This window comes from Camelus bactrianus, chromosome 33, assembly GCF_048773025.1.
Source record: "Camelus bactrianus isolate YW-2024 breed Bactrian camel chromosome 33, ASM4877302v1, whole genome shotgun sequence".
Classification (NCBI taxonomy): domain Eukaryota; kingdom Metazoa; phylum Chordata; class Mammalia; order Artiodactyla; family Camelidae; genus Camelus; species Camelus bactrianus.
In genome coordinates, this window is record NC_133571.1 from 9,802,594 (window position 1) to 9,820,128 (window position 17,535).

Below are 17,535 nucleotides of genomic sequence, written 5' to 3' on the forward strand. Positions count from 1 at the left end.
GAGACGAGGCCAACTCCAGATTTCTGCTCTGGGGTCCGGGAGGCTTGGTAATTCTGCTCACTGAGAAAAGGAAGCGGGGGGGCTCAGAGGCAGACTTGAGAGGCAGTGGGCACCGATGAGTTTGACAGCCTGTGTTCTGGTGGTGATTGAAATATAATGTACATATAATATAGTGGGCTTTCCTGCTAACAAAAGCGTTCCTAATTTACACAATGAAACTAAATGCTCAGCATTTCAAGGCACTCCACACAAAGCGCCGTGACTTCCAGGGGTTTTGCTACCCAAACGGATTTGAAATCCAGCAGTTTATGCCATTCCATTTCAAACTGATACACTGTCCAAACCAGGGAGGAGGGCACCCCGGCCGCCACAGGTCAGAGAGGAGCCCTGGAGAAGGGTCTGCCCCACCTCTACGCCCTCATCCCTCTGACACACCTGCTCCACCAGCTCTCAGCAGGGGAAGTTGGAAGATGTCCGAGCCAGCAGCACCATTCTGGAGACCCTTTGGGGAAGCAAAATGCCCAGTTCCACTCCACACGGGGTGACTACCACCCCTGAAGCAAGTCTTCCAGTTCCAAAGTAGTGAAGCACTGTGTCATATGGAGCTGCCCTCTGCAAAGCCCACTGGTGCCTCATCCATTCGAAGCCCACAGCGGGAGACCTGCATGCAGGCATCGATTGGGCCACAGGGGCTGCTCCCACCATCCATTTACTCAGTCAGCATCTATGGAGCTCGCCGGGCATGCAGCATCATGCCAAACACTGCCAGGGACCTGGAGACATGCTCCTTTCCCCTGGGAATCCTGACTGCTCCTCTCTCCCTCTCCTCCCATTCCTTAGTCCCTCTCTGGGTAAGGCCAGTGGCATCTGATGGGGACTCTCAGTCCCGTCTCCCCCACCCCACTCATTCTTCATGCCGAACCACACTTCTGATTCTGCAGCACGATCCTACGGTGGTAACTTCATCTACTTGTAAAGGATTTGATAGGTTGCCAATTTTTTTTCTTTTTTTAATATACTGTCTCATTTATCCTCAAAACAACCTCTAAGGCTTGTCATTCTTATTCCCACTTTACAAATCAGAAAAGTGTCTGGAAAGCCTCCTCTCCCTCGCTTCTTCTGGCCAGTCCCTACAAATCCCTCAAAGCGAGACTTGCTCAGAGTCTTCCTGCCCTGGAATCCATCCCAAGTCCCCTCAGCTGGACCATCTGCCTCCTTCCTTGGGAGGCACTGCTTCAGGGCGTTGTTCTGGAGCATTCCCCATTTGTGTTAAATGGGGTGTGAGCATCTTGAGGGTTACACCGTGCCTGGCTCACACTTCATCTTCTTTGTGAAATAAACAAAAGAGCATACTGTCTTGTTCTTCTCCTCCGACTCCTAACGCTGTGATTTGCAGGCAGGAAGTGTTTAAAAGCTGTTTGTGGAACTGCATCAGAGGCTCTGTGAGTCCAACTGGGAAGAAAAACACTCCGCACTTGAAATGTAACTATTAACGTAGACCATTAGGTTAATATGTGACAAAGGAGAGGTGCAGCCCAGGAATATCGTGGGTGCTGCTGGGTCCTCAGAAAGCAGACTGTGAGGAGGATGTCAGCACACAGATGTGTTGGGGGTACTCTTGGGATCAAGACTTGCAGGGAAGTGAAGGAGGCAGGATGGGGCAGCGGAGAAACCGGGCTGCTTCACAGTCAAGCAAAAGCCTCGGTGACCCCCTCAGTAAGCCTTGCGCAGCTGCCTGAATTAGGGCAACAGGGTCAAGCCTTTCCTCCCCTTCATAACGCCATAGGTTGTGTCCTGTCCCAGGGAAAAGATGTGACCTTGAAAGAGGCATCTCTCCTCAGCAGGGGGCAATCGCCCAGAAGCTGGACCGGCTGGAATGGTCAGTTGCCAGCACTCCCTGTGGTTGGGGAAGGAGCCCTTTAGACCCACAGGGTGTCCGGGTGGCACCCCACAGTGCCCAGTAAAGTGATGTTCAGACACCAGACAGCACATGTGCACGGGCACGGCTGGAGTGTTCATGGAGCGCTTCCTGGAGCAGGAAGAACAGCTGAAACTTGCATTATGGGTACAATTTCAATGGCAAATGTGAGCATTGCCCCTCAGGGAGGGGTCGGCGCTGAGCACTCATTCCTCTCCGGTGGCGGTTACCCTGGTGAGCAAGTCTCACCAGAGGCTGGAAACACCTCAGGCATTGCATTTTCTAATGGAGCATTTTTTCTCAATTGTTCTTGTTGCTTTTTGTTGATACAAATGTAATATAATTTCATTGTTGAAAAAATGGAGAAACATAGAACATGCCTAAATGCCTATAAGACCCTACTAACCAGCACCCAGAGTGAGCCCAGTCCTTCCTGCGTCCTCAGCATCCTTCCTAAGTGGGGCTGACGTCACCCACCAGCAGGGGCTGCCTGGCTAGCTCTCACACAACATCAAGAGGAGTGGGGATTCGGCTGTCAGCAAATCCTCCCTTCTCCCCGGATGGAGTACTCTGGCACGAGAGGTACCAGTGTCACATAGGGGCTGAAGACCAAAACACCTGGGCTAAATCCCACCTCTCGCCTTCCTAGGCCAGGGGTCTTGGCCAGATTATTTGGCTTTCTTGAGCCTCAGTTTTCCCATCTGCAAAATAGGGAGAGCAATTATTGTTGTGAGGATTTAGGTAAGAAGATGCATGTGTGGCCGGCACAGGTAAACCCTCAGGAAAAGCCAAATCTTTAAAAAAAAAAAAAAAAAAAGTAACATCATTCAAAGAAACAAGCAATCAGACAAGCCTCAGGCTCCGAGAGATGAAGTGACAGGCCCTGTTCAAATGCAGCCAGTCCATCAGGGTCAGAGGTCCAGCTGGACTCCTCCTATGGCTTGTCCTTGGAAAGTGAGGGTCTAGATGAGAGTAGGATTCCAAGATGCAGCAATCGACTCCTTGAGAAGGAGTGAAGGAAAGAAAAGGCAGTGTATTCCTGGGTCGTGGTTGCTGGATAAATCTGAGTGACCCTCAGGATGAGGTGGCAAGTGGCCTGGAAGAACATGCTCTCCCAGCCCACCTGCTACAGCCAGAGACTATATACCAATCGCCATGTTTCCTAGGCTCTAAGACAGAATTAAATGTAAGGTGTACCGATGTCTCAGGTACCACTAGGAAAGAAACAAGATGCCATCAAACCCCAATACAAAAGCTTTAGGCTTTAAGATGGGGTCAATTGTAAAATGCATTCTGGTTTCAGAGCCATTAAAATGTTGGAGAGGATGTGCATCTGAGAATGAATGAAATATAGTGACCTTCTGGCATTTCTCTGCTGGCATTTTCTCAGGAGGCCTGAGAACACTGCTGGTCCCCAGGCTCCCCTTGCTCCAGCTCCAGCCCCATCTCTTCCTCTGTTCCTTCTGCCCAGGGCTCCAAGGGGCATCATGGGAGAAGCTAGCACAAAGGAGAGGCCTGGCTGCAGTCTTCCTCACTCCAGGGACACCCAGAGGACCCGTCAGATCTCTGCCCTTGCCTGCACCTCAAGTTTCTCCATCCATGTCAGAGCCTGTGCCTGTTGGGGGAGGGGAGAGCTCCAGGTGAGTCTGGTCTGGTCCTGGGTCTGGAGAAGGCAGGTGAGAGCAGCGCCCACTCTGGGGCTCGTGTAGGTGGGAAGCGCCAAGATCACACAACACCTGACACCCTGGATTTGCCAGGATGATCCAAATGTCCTGCTCTTCTTAAAAAAAGAGATTGGCTAAAGGTATAACCCAAGGCAAATTATTCTTACATTTATAAGACTTCAGATAAGTAAGACTGCATATTATTAAAATTTTTTCTTTTGTTAGAACAAGCATTTTGATTTGGGGGTCATGAAAATATGATCAATTTGCTCACCAGCCTCCACATGCCACCTCCATCTTCCTCCCGGGTATCCCCTGCCTTGTGAGCAAAAGCTCCAAATACATGCACGGTCACTGCCATTTCTTAGTTCCTAGGGGCTGAGCTCCTTGGTCCTGTCTCCTGGGAGGCGATGGATGGTCTGAGCCTCCTGCTATGGATTTTGTACGAAGTCCTAGCCCTAAATGTGACGCTGTTAGGAAACAGGGCCTTTGGTCTAGAGAAGGTCATGACGGTAGAGTCTTCCCGATTGAATGACTGCCCTTATAAGGAGAGGCACCAGAGGGCTTGATCTCTCTCTCCCTGCCAGGTGAGCATGCGCGGAGGAGGCCGCCATCTGCAAGCCAGGAAGGGAGCTCTCACCAGAACCTGGCTAGCCCAGCACCCTGATCTCAGACATTCAGCTTCAGAACTGTGAGAAAATACATTTCTGTTGTTTAAGCCACCCAGGGTATTTTATTAAGGCAGCCCAAGCTAACAGAGAGAACTGCAGGCACCAGGCCTCACTCACGGATGGCTGCCTCTCCTGCAAAGCACCATCCTCACCTTCCCAGGGCAGCAAGATGGAGCATGCGCTGCTCCCACCCCAGCCTCGCCAGCGGTGAGGGTCCAGGTGTGCTCTGGGGCCACTTGGGCTCTTGGTACCCTGGAGGGAGCCAGGAGCAGGGGAAACTCCCATTTGTATGGGTGGCCTGCAAGCCTCAAGCCGTCGAAGTGCCAGAGATCGCCTGGTCCTCGTGTGTTTCCGGTACTCATTGCCCCTTCCAGGGTCACCAGTTCCCCATCAAGTTCTCCCTAACGGCCTGCCTAATGCCAGGCTGCTGGGACATCAGCTCTCTTCAGAGCCTATGCAGCAGAGCTTCCCCATGAAATGTCTGGGATGGATCAAGCCGGGAGCCAGATGTGTCCAGCCCCCAGCACCTCGGCCATTTACCCTAGCTGCTTTACAAATGCTACCATTTTCTGTGTGTGCCCCAATTTGAAAATGAGCTAGGTTGCAAGCTGAACAGTGCTGTGTGAGCACAGACAGACACCTGCGGCTGAGCTGCCCCCGCCCCGCTCCCAGGCTGTCCCGGCCAGCAGACCACTCTGTGAAGGAAAAGCCAGGCTTGTCTAACAGGATAACTCACAAGTCTAGGAATGTGAAGGAGAGGCTGGGCTGGGCTAACAATATAACTCACAAATCTAGGTATCGGAATACTGATCTGAGCTCTGCTGGACTAACTTGTAAATCTAAGTTAATTAGTGTTGGTTTGCTGTTCATTTTTTTTCTTTTGCTAGCCAGCTGGATTTTCAAAGATACATATCTGGCTTTGGAAGGTTGGTTTGCTGCCTCCCTGCCTCCACTTTTGTGATAAAGATGCTGCTAAAGCTTTTCCATGCCTATTGGCCGAATACCGCAAGCTTGTACTTTACCCTATAAAACCTCATGCGCACATCTTGGAGGTGCTCAGAGCTTCTGCGGAGCTCTGAGCCCACCGGCGTAATACATCTGAGTACTCCAACCCTCCAAGTGGTGCCTGTTTCTTGGCTGGCTGTCGTTTCCGTAACAACCCTGCTCAGACCATCCCGCTGCACAGGGGGTTGGGGGTTAGAGCTGGGAGGAGGGCTGCTCTCCCAGTCCCTCCCCAGGCTGTAAACAGAAACAGCTTATCAAAAGTATGTTGGAAGAAGAAACACTCCTCTAAAGCTACACAGTTAGGGGTTGACACCCCAAATTGATGTTTTCCTTTAGGAAGAACTCAGAGGCTGTGGTCACCCCTGGTCCCTAGCCTGGTGGGCTGGGGCCCAAAGGGTCAATCTGTTGGGGCGCCTGGAACCCTGGAGAAGAGCTGGCCGGGCGGGAAGGAGGGAGGAGAGGTTGCCATTCTCTGATTTTGATTCCCTCTACCAGCGAAACTCTGGGGCGCAGGCCCGGAGGTGGGGGGGTGAGGAACGCTTGGCGCAGCATAAACTCAAGCAAACTGTTTCCCTGGTGCTGCCTCCCCTGAGAATCTGGCATTTGAAGGAATCAAATTGTCTAATTAAAATTTAACAATCCCTTATCGGGCTCGATGGCGGGTGAGACACTGCTGTCTTAAACACATCATTTTCCCCTCTTTTCTGAGACTTGAAGCATTTCAATGAAAAAGAAGGGAGGAGGGAGGAACTTCGCATTTGCATCTCAAAAGCAGCTCTCTGGGAGGGCTGGAGTTGGGTGGGAATCAGAGGGAGTGGCACGGGCCCTCCCCAGGACCCTCCTGACCCAGGTCACACTCAGCACCTCAGATGAAGGTCCGGACTGTGGCTTGGGGGTGGGCCCTTCAACAGCTCCTCTGGCAGCTCTGGGAAGGAAGGGTGGGAGGGGAGAAGGTGGGGAGAAGGCCCCTCTTCTTTCCTTCTAGAAGAAGAAAAGAAAAAGGAGAAGAGTCACCGAATGAGGCCTCATTTACTGAACTCAGGAGGGCAGCCTCCGCAGGGGCGCCCAGAGCCCTAGCCTGGCAGCCTAGAGCCTTCCCGCCCAGACCTCAGGAAGGCTGGTGTGGAGGGTGGATGGGAACAGTCACCTCCCACTTGGAGAGGCCAAGGAGTGGAAAGGCTGCCAGGCCTGGGGGTCTGGGGAGGAGGTGGGGGAGAGGAAAGCTGGGAAGGAGAACAGGGGAGACTGGGTTGTGAGGGAGGGGTGATGGATGCTGTCACTTCCAGGGCTCCCCCTCTTCTCCCCACGTACATCTTTCCCGGCCCCCCAGGCCCAGACGCACAGGGGAGCTGGGTGGTGAGGCTGTGGGTCCGGCTCAGGCAGCAGCAGTTGGAAGAAATCCCGTTTACTTTTTCCCAGTTGTGGAGGAGGGGCTCTCTCCCCTCTGGGGCTCTGGCAAGGTCCAGCTCCCACAAATTCCTCATCTCCACGAGTTCAGGAGTGGGAGTCTCCTGATGGCTGCATGCCCCTCCTCCCAGGGCCTCAGGGCTGCTGCAGGGGGACGGGACGGGTCTGGATGGCTCTGGGAGAGCTGGGCTAGTGGGGAAACCTGCCTGCAGTGGCCTAGGGGGAAGGGAGGCCGCACACTGACACCACCCCCTGGTGCCCCTCCAGGCCTGGCAAGCCTCCCTGGTCCAACCTGGAGTTCCACAGGAGCAGTGAGGGAGCAAAGTGTGGGCTTCCAAGCAGCTCGGCAGCAGGACTCAGGCAGGTTCTCCGTGGGGAGAGCCGCGCAGGTTTCCTTAGACGGTGTGGGACAGCTTGGGTGAATTGTTCCCGTTCTCTCCCAAGTCTGGCTGTGTCCGGGCCCACCCAGCCGGAGCCAGGGCCTTCAGTGGTCCAAGCTGAGGCTGGTTAGCTGGTCTGCAGCTCAGAGCCTGTCCCACTGCTCCCTGGAGTTAAAGCTGGCCAGGCATTGCCTCCCGCCTCGCAGCAAACAGAAGCTTCCCTGGGATGCTCACTCAGCTTCCTGTCACCAGAGTCACAAACTGACCAGCAGAGACACCACCTGCTCCCTCCCCTGGGGTTCCAGGGCCCCAGCGCCCACCCAGGCCCAGCCCTTCCCCCGGGGGCTCAGGACCCTGTCCTGGCTGACCTCCTCCTTCTCACACTGCAGGACGGCCCTGCTCCACGGGCGCCTTCCTGATGCTCTGGCTCAGAGCTGTCCTCTTGCTGAAAGCTCTCCCAGCACATGGGCTCCTTGGTGGCACTCATCGCCGGTGTAATTAAGTTGGTATTTGTCTCATTATTTGTTTAGTGTCTGCTCCTCTTGCCAAACTGTGAGCTACAGCAGTGCACGGATCACACCTGTCTTGTCTCGTCATGGTCTTCTCACCTCCCAGCAGGGCGCCTGGCAACGGTGGGTGCTTAATAAAGACCTGAGAGGCGTCCGTGGGAGCTAGTGTCTCATGCAAGTGAGAAGGAGTCAGTTCCCTGGGTCTTTTTCTACCCTGGTTGTTGTTTCTCCCCTGGATCCTTGTCGAGGGGTACCAGTAGCCTCCTCTGAGATCTCTCCCTGTCCCTCTGGGTCCCAGTCACGAGGTAGCTGGGCTTGGATGCCCAGCTGGTGGGGGCCCATCCCTGGGCACACAAGGTTAAAAGGCGTTGAAAGAAAAAGAGAATGCCCCGTGTGAGGGAAGTGGATGGGGAGATAACCTGAATTCTGTAGAAAAGGGAAGCACAGGGTTGATGGGGATGGCTTCTGGGCTACAGGAAAGCCTGGGGCCCCAGGGTTTCACAGCTTCTCCACTAGCACCCCTGAGGGCGTGAAGTCACAGCCAGCCATGGCGGTGGCCCGGAGCCAGCTCCTCACTCAGCGGGACCAGCGGCTCGAAGGCCCTCACGGGGTTGTTCTGAGTACAGCCGAGACCCAGCCCATCTGAGCAGCTGCAGCGGGTGAGGTGTCCCAGGGAGAGGCTGGAGCACACACAGCTCCTCACCCGGCTGTGGAAAGGGGCTCCAGATGGGGAGTCTGTCTGGGAGCTGGAGATCAGAGCTGAGCATGACTGGACCTCACCTCTGATGCTGTCGCCCTGGACGCCCCCACGTGTTTCTGCTTCTTCCCAAAGTGGCCAGTGGTCTCGGGTCTGGCCACATGCCCCTGGGTACGTGGAGGGCTTAGAGAGGACTTCAGGACCTCTCGGCCCCGTCCAGGCCTCCCAGGTCTCCAGGAGAGTGAGGGGTGCCTGCAGGAAGGGGCATCTGCCTGACAGCCCCATCCCTGTGGATTTGGATGGCTCCGTAAAAATGTCTCCTCACTAACTGTCAAAGTGTCACAAATTAATTAACTGTTAGCTGGAGTGACTCAGTGTGGGGAGGGGGCGGGGGGGGGAGCGGCTCCTGCACTGCTAGGTGGGGTGGTGGCGGTACCATTCTCTGCCTGCAGTGTGTCTTTTGATTAAAAATCCTCGCCGCTCAGCCCTGTGCATGGAAAGGGGAGATCAGTGGGGCAGCTCATGTGTGGAGCAGAAAATTGGCAGGTGGGCAGCAGGGTGGAGGGCGTGGGGCTCAGGGCCCCCTCCCGGGGAAGGGAACCCAGAGGGGAGAAGGAAGCCTCCAGAAATCACTTAGGAAACCTAAACTCAGCACAGAGTCCACCGGCCGGCACTGCTTCCTGTTTTCTTTGCTCTCTCTCTCTCTCCCTCCTCGATGTCCCCCCAGGAAGAAGAGGACTGGGAAGCTGAGCTTGGTTTGCCCTGGGGACCGGGTCACAGGAGTCCAGGAGGCAGGCCCACGTAGCTGCCAGACTCGCCAGCAGGAGCCGGAGGGGAGGGAGGGCTGGATCTCAGACCAGCCTCCTTGACCTTTACTTTAATTTCAGGAAAGAATTGAGAAAACATGCTCTTGAAAGTCAAGAGGGAGACAAATCCTGAACCTATTGCTCTAGAAGGAGGAAAAACAATCCTCACTATTTGGCAGAAAATTGCTCTGCTTTATGAAAAGGCGTCCCTGTTCATAACAACAGAGAAAGGGTCCTGTCCCCATAACCACCGGCAGCCGTCACACTGCCGGGAGCCCTCGAGAAGCCCCTCTTTCATTGTCCCCCCACCATTCAGCTCCAGCAGCTGGCACTGGGGACACTGGGGACACTTCTTTTCCACCAGGATAAAGCCCCTTCCGAAACAGGGGGGACAATGGCAAGCAAGCTTTAACTTTATGACACCCACGTATCTCAAAGACGAATTGCAGGTAAAACGTCACCACAGGAATGCAATCAGCAAAACCCAGCTTGTGGAAAATGTACCAGAACAAACGACCTGGTTTCTTCCAAAAATAAATTGCAAGGAAACAAAAGAAAAAGATGCGGGTAGGGAGAGAGCCTTAATAATAAAGAAAATTAAAAGCCTATCAGCCAATGGCAACGCATGGACCTTGTTTTGAATCCTTGATTCAAGAGTACAATGAGTGTCATTTATCCATCCAACATTTATCCAAATGTTAATTTATTCATTAACTTTTGTGGGAGGGTATAGCTCAAGTGGTAGAGTGCATGCTTAGCATGCACAAGGTCCTGGGTTCAATCCCCAATACCGTCTCTAAAAATAAAAAAATAAATAAACCTAATTACCTCCCCCTCCCTTCAAAAAAACTAAATAATAAGTCCCTCTTCAAAAAATATTCTTTAAAAAAAAGAGAGAGAGATCAACTTTTGATGATCCTTGACATTCATGAGACAATTGAACATTTAAAGAGTACATTTTTGGATGATATTAAGGAATCATTGATAACAATTTTTTGGTGTGGCGTTGTCATTCCAGTTAATTATTTTAGAGTCCTTATCTTTTAGAGATACATCCTGAAATATTTACAGTTGAAATTATATGATGTCTGGGGTTTATCTGAAAATAACATGGGAGATGGTACAAATGAAGCAAAACCCACTGATGATGGTTAAAGCTGAGAGATGGATAAATGACATTCATTGTACTATTCTTCTTAATTGTATATATGTTTAAAATTTTCTATAATAAACTTTCTTAAAAAGTCTAATCTGTGTTTTAGTCCCCACTACCCACTCTCCCTCCCTAAAAAGTCATGGCTGTAAACCAGGCTTCAAGCTAGCTTTTCAATCCTGTTCCTTTATTCTAAATGCTGGCTTCCTTTCTTGTGAGCTGGGTCTGACAGACCCTCCCTGTCCCCGTCACTCCTGCACCCTGTCCAGGCCAGCTGGAGCCCCGGGACCCTTCCTTGGTCTAATGAGCTGTCTCCTCCCTCTCACAGAGGACGTGGCTCAACTGGCAGGGACAGGTGAGGGACAGATGCCCACTTTAGTGACAAATGTAGTGGCTACTGAGCTCCGATGTGAAGCGCTGTACACATGCATTTCACTGACCCCACACAGCCGCCCTGTGAGATTAGATACTGTTTCCATGTTAAAGATGAAGGAACAGGCACAGAGAGGGTGAGTCACTTGTCCAAGTTCACCCAAGTGCAGTGACTTCTGAACACAGGCGTATCTGCCTCCAGAACCAGACTCTTTTCCTTATACCAGGAGTTGAGTCTGGGTCGAGCATGGGTCTATTGCTGGAGGGAGCGAGGTCTGTGGGACGGACAGGTGCCTCTATCTCACTGCAAACACAGATCCTTCAAGGGTATGTCCAGGGCCTCAGTTCACCCGGCTGTTAGGTCTCAGACTGGCGTTCACCAGGGCCCCCTAGGATCCCCTCACAGCCTTAAAAAGAGGGAAGCTGAGGTCCAGACCATACCCAAGCTTCCTCAGAGTCCTGAGCACCCTTAGGCAAACCGATGTCTTCCAGAAAACGACACTCTTGGGGTCTCCAGGGCATCAGGCTGCCTGTACGAAGTGAGGAGGAGGACAGACACGCAGGATTCTGGGCAGAGCGGAGGAGGGCGGGCTGCCTCCGGGCTCATCCCTCTTGGCCGGTTCAGCCTGCCTTCCTCCAGCTCCTTCCTGTGTTTTCTTTCATTCTCTGGGGTCGGGGTGCAGACCCAACGGGGCAGTGCTGTGGGTCTGGGCATCTAACCCTGCCTGGGCGGCTGGCACCTCACTCAGAGGAGGGGCACACAGCACAGCCACAGGAGGCAGCAGGGGGCAGTGACCTTGCCGCAGCGACAGGCTGGGGGTCCCAGACAGAGCCCATAACTTCCTCTTCCAAATGACGACAGCAGATCCAGAAGGGCAGTCTCAGTGGTGGGCACAGAGTCTGACTAACGAGCTGCGTGCCCACTGGCACTGCAGACCTCCCCCCCTCCCAATCCCTGTCTGCAACACTGAGGCTTTTCCTAAGCAGTGATGATCAAAAAAGAAAGAGGAGTGGCTTCCTTCTGTCCTGGGAATTGAAGGAGAGGAGTCAATGCGGCCTTTTTTTTTTTTTTTTTAAATGAAATAGACAATATTGGTGTCTTACCTCCAATACTTGCTAGCAATATGGACTCGATAGCGTAATAGCTCTGGGCCTTGGTTTCCTCATCTGTAAAACTGAGGCAATAAATCCCTCCTCATTGGAGTGGTTGTGAAATTAACTTAGAAGATGCAAACGGAGGGGCCTGTGAGTGGTAGCTGCTCAACACTTGGAAACGAGCATCCTTGAGAGGGGTGCTATGGCTGCTGGGAGCAGGTGGCTGAGACGCACTAGGTCCCAGCAAAAGACCCACGCTGGGATGAGGGGTCCTGAGAGAAAGAGACCCTCTATTTCTCTGTGGCCCCCAAACCTCTCAAAACTCCAGACAGACTCCAGCCACATCCAGCATGTAGCTCCCACCAACCAGCCCTGAGCTAAAAGCCTCGAGATGTTGGAGGCACCAGGCAGGCAACCTTGGTTATAATCTACTCACTCTGTGCCGTGTAGATTTGCAGCAAACTTGATTCTTCCCTCCAGATCGTCAAGGAAAAGCCCCACTTGACCCAGAGCCTTCCTGATAAATTCTACGGATACAAGAGATATGAGATGTCTCTGTTCTTGAAGGCAGAGGTGGGTCAGGCGTCCAGTGAGGCCTGGTGGGCACTGCGAGGTGTGGAGCAGCCATCACACTGGACTATTTCGTCTAACTGCGGGTGTCTGACAGGCAGAAGGATAATCCAGTTGCCATGCACGAGCCACTTCCTTAAATCTCAAATTAATAATTAATAAGACTTTAATAGGAGAACCGTCATACCTAATGTCAGAGAGTGGTGGAATAACTGAGAAAAAATGATGTATTTCAAAGTGTCCTGCAAAGTCTGAAGACTTATAAAAATGTTAGTGTGCCATTAGCACTTCAGTTTAGACCCTCCTTTGTCGAATGTGAATCGATCATACCCACGTCCTCACTAAGGAGCCCCGGTGACTGATACCACATCCCCTTGCTGTTTGCACACGTTCTTTGGGACTTCCTTGCTTCTGTGTCTGTCCTGTCCCTGTGACGGGCAGAGGTTGGCTTAAACCCGTGTGGATCCTCCAGCATCTACTGAGAAGCCCACCAGCTTGGTAAGCGTTCATGAGTGTAGGTGATGCTGGTGGGCGCTGCCGCATTCACGCTGCTTTGCATGGCTTGCAAACAAGGTGAGATTACCTTCCTCGTGGGGTTATTTTGAAGGTTAAATGAGATACATCAAGCCTCTTGCATAGTCTCTGGCCCAGAGGAGACTCTCCGTTGCTCCCACTCTCCTGATGTAGAGTATTGAATTATACTCGTGGAAGAAACCTTAGAAAATGTCTAATAGAACCTCTTTATTTTACAGATGAAAAAAACTAAGAGCCAGAAAAGTGAAAGGACCCACTCAAGTCTACAGAGCTGGTTGCTTTCATTACCGGGATGTAATTACGGTCTCTAGGTGGGTCCCCTGCTTTACCCTTCATGGCGCTCTCTCTAGCTCATAGAAAGCGCTCAGTAAACAGCAGGTATTAGCTGGCATCACGGCCACCATCACTGTCATCACCGTCTGCGTCTTCAAAGCTGTCATGTCAGCCAAAGGAGAGTAAGTCTGGAGGCTCTCTGGGCACCTCTCCAGAGTCTAATCTGAATTCATCCAGCCCCTTGTGTCTGCTCATCTCCCCTAGAGATTTGTCAGCAGACACAGGCACCAGCTGGCATTCGGGAACCCGGTACATATCCAGTCCCCTCCCAGACTGCTCACCTCCTGGAAATAATCCTTTCTTTATAAGGGTCTCTGTCTAAGCCTGACACCCCTCTCTCATTTCCCTCTGGATATGGGGGGAGCCGCATACGCCACAGGTTTTGTGCTCATGGATGGTGTCCCAGATGCTCAGGGAGCAGCCCGGGGCCATGGGGCCTGTTAGGGTTCTTTGTTCGATGCTGCTTCTTGAGACAACTTTTGGGGAGGTTTTCCTGCCCTATTCTTCCCTGGGCATCTGGGGAAAGGGCTGATTCTCTGGTCTTGTTGCTCAGCTCCCTGACGTGGGGCAGGATGGAGACAACAGCGGAAGCCAATAATTCAAATCCAGGAGTGTTTCCTGAGACACAGGGAATTCCCAGAAAGGAGAGCTGCTCAGCCACAGGAGATGACTAATGGGACCAGAAACCCTTCTCACCCAGGCCCTCTTTGGGTAAATTTAACGCAGAGATGCACTTATGGGGTGGGGGGAGGGGAGAAGGGAGAGAAGGAGAGATGCTCGGGGAAAGCGCGCCAGGCGCGTCACTAAGGAAACACCTCTGGCTGGAGTTGTCACACTGGCTTCCCATCCTGAGACTATCTGAGGTAGAACACAAACACTTGGGGCTTATCTTGGGACTGCTGGGACACAGATGAGCTAAGTTTTCTGAGCCCAATATGGCAAACAAAATAACGTGGCTAAACAAACTTCCCGTGCGCCCACCGGGTTTGATAAACCAGCCAGTCTTTTGATGCTCTAAGTGAAGATGAATTAGCAGTAATGAGGCTGTGACAGCTCCCTGAGGCACAGGCTGACGGAGAGCTGTGATGGCTCTGGCAGGAGGGAGGGGAAGCTTTTCTCGGGGATTAGTTCAAGCTGCCACGTTCGTGCAAGTAGCCCACTGGTGCCAAGGCACCCGGCTTTCACTCGCAAGGCATGCGCTCTCATGCACAAAGTCGCTGTCAAGGACGTGTAAGCCGTTGCATATCTGAGCAACAGAGTTTGCTATCTTCCTACAACGAGCTACATGCCATAAGCCCCAAAGCAGTGATGACCTTGGGCAGGCCAGAACACGCCAGAATATGGGATCGGTCCATTTCGCTGTACAGAAAAAGTGGAGGCTGCTAAAACCCTTCTTTTATGCAAGGCTGCCTACTACTTAGTTATAAGTTTCCGCAAGCCCAGGAGAAGAGACTCAGCACGGGTTAGCTAACCCTTTCATGCCGGAAGTTGCAAACTGGCGGCCCACGGACCACATTTAGCTTGCAGATAAGTTTTGTTGGGTTTACATAGCATTGTTGAAAAATTGCAGTTTCTTGCCAATATTTAAAACCTGGATAAACAACAAGGTCCTACCATAGAGCGCAGGGAACTGTATTCAATACCTTGTGATAGCCTATAATGAAAAAGAATACGAAAAGGAATATATATATATGTGTGTGTGTGGGTGTGTGTGTGTGTATATATATATATATAACTGAATCACTATGCTGTATGCCAGAAACTAACACAGCATTGTAAATCTACTATAATTCAATAAAATAAAATAAAATAAAATAAAATTTGGAGCTTTCACATTAAAATACAGATTCTCATAAAAAGACGCACAGGATTTTGGAAACACTGGGTCAGCATTCGGGCAAGGCAACCACAAGCTAGGATTGAGTAGAGCAGCGTCTTTACACAGAGCAATACTAAGTGAAGAAGGCAGAGGCCCTCCCCAACCAGCTTATGGGGAAGAGGGTGAATCTGCACTCCAGGGATGGAAGGGGGCGGGGGGGTGGGGGTCCTTCTCTACCCTGTGCTCCTTACCCACTACATCCTCCCCACTTGCCCCAGCTTGCAAGGGCCAGGCCCCAAGGCTTTTGCAAAGACCCCTTCCTCCTGCTGCCACATTCTGCTCCAGCTGGTTGGGGTACAGTGCCCTCAAGTTTACCACAGTCCCCACCAATCCTTATGACCCTACACTCAACTTACATTTATTTCCATCCCCTAGAATACATTTAAGTTTGCGTCCTCTGTTTTACAACGGTATCCAGGGTAACAGAGTTGCAAATACTTGCTGAACTGCAAAGGCTGTGTCCGAACAATGCTCCGGTATCCTCTGACTTGATCCTCACCATTAAGGCTGGTGGCAGCAAGGAGATGGAAACCCTTAAGGCTGGGGAGGTTCTGGGAGACACTGGGGCCTTTTGGACAAAGCAGAGATTTTCCTACCACTTCAGCGCTGCCTGAAGACTGGAGTCCTCTCTCTGGAGGCCTGTATCCGACTGTTTCTGAAGCACAGACTCCCTTGGGGTCCTTTCTGCCCGGTTGATATTTAAAGTGACACAGTAAAAACAAATCTCTCTCCCCCGAGTCTGCCTTTGCTTTACACTTTCTATGATTGATCATCTAATTACATCTGCGGCCCAGGAAGTGGTAATCTCTCCAGCAACAGGGGTGCATGCTGCAGGCAGAGACAAAGCATTCTATCTTTCTGGCATGTGACAAACTGAGGTCTGGAGTTTACCTCGTGGACCAGCCTGATAGGCAGGCTGCTGGTGCCCTGGGAGAGGTACGCGGCACCTTATCTTCACTGCCTCCTTTACTCTGCTCAGCGCTGGGCTCCCGGAGGGAAGACTGGCTCTTTTGCCCCCACCTTCCTTTCTTATCTGTAATTCTAACAAATATACCAGGATTACTGGATGGAGGGGAGGCGCAAAGATCCTGTCCCCTCCAGGATGGACAGCAATGATGGTAAACAGGCAGACCCAGCTATTGCCGCTACATTCTGCTTCCATTTCAGAAAACATCATCTTGAGTTTTTTGAGAGGATGATGCTCAATGGTCCCTGCTTCTTCCCAATTCCTTTCTCAATTATGGTCTCTGAGGCCACCTCCTCCAAGAAGCCTTCCATGATCTCCTTTAGGGAGAATTACGTCTTTATTCCTTTTTTTATCTCACAGTACAGAATTTGTTCTTGGCACTTATGGTATAAAAATTTGCAAGTCTGTCTCTTCCCATTTCCTGTCCTCTTTCACAGCAAGTTCTGTATCTTATTCCCCTTCTGCTCCTCCAGCATCTGGTACGTGCCAGGCGGGAAGTAGGAGTCCTTCAGAAAACAGCTCAATTTTAGGTGAAAGATCAGACACTTTAAAAGCGCTCCATTATTGTTGGCCCACTGGATTAGTCATGACTCTCTGGTCATTCTCTCAGGAAAAGGATGCTGATCAGGTCCCATGGCATACAGTGTGCTCCTCCTAGGGAACTGTGTTCTGCCTGCTTTCCAGGCAGTTAGATCTCTTCCCAAACCCGTTCACACTAGTTGTTCTTGTAATGGCCATTCATCTAGTTCACTCTTCAATAAACAATAAAATATGAATACCAAATTAAAATATTGATTCCATAAAAATAAGTTGAAAAGACTGGGAACATTTTTTGATAAATAAAAATTGCTTAAAAAAAATCCTCACTAGTTACATGTGAATGAGATAACTCTAAAAATTCTGAAACTCGTGGAGTCTACATGTATCATCTCCTGTAAGTTTAAATCTCTGCTCTGCTTTTAAAAAATAAAAGTAAAATTACTGGAAATTTTAGATAAACCATTATGCAGATTCTAATGCAAATACGATGAGATAAAACTCTAAATGGTGGATTCATTTTCAAAGAAAAGACTGAAGATATATACTCCAAAAATCTGGTAAATTAATGTATATGAATATTCTAAGGTCAAATGAGATGTTGGAAAAGTCTCATTTTTTTAAATGCATCTTCTCTTTAATGAATCTTTCAACTGGCTAATCAACCATGCTGGCAAGAGGGCTCCTACTGTACTGTCTGGCTAGTATGTTAGCTTTTTCTGTAGTTTTTGGTCTCTCAACACGGCTGGATGTCCCTTGAAGGAATGACACACCTTATTTCCATAGCCCGCATCCCTGTCCTTTGCACTCCCTGAGTCGTCTGTAAATCGTGGCTGCTGGTGGTAGTGATTGCTCATTTATTCAGCATGTTTGTTGTCCTTAATACATGCAGCACCGATTGGGAACTGGGGGTACATCACTGAAAAGAGACAAATCCCCCTGTTCTCCTGGAGTCTACCATCTGGACAGAGTGACTGGCTCAACACCTGAGGCTCCTACCTGTGCACAAGCCGGAAGGCGTGAGTCGGAAAGAGGACA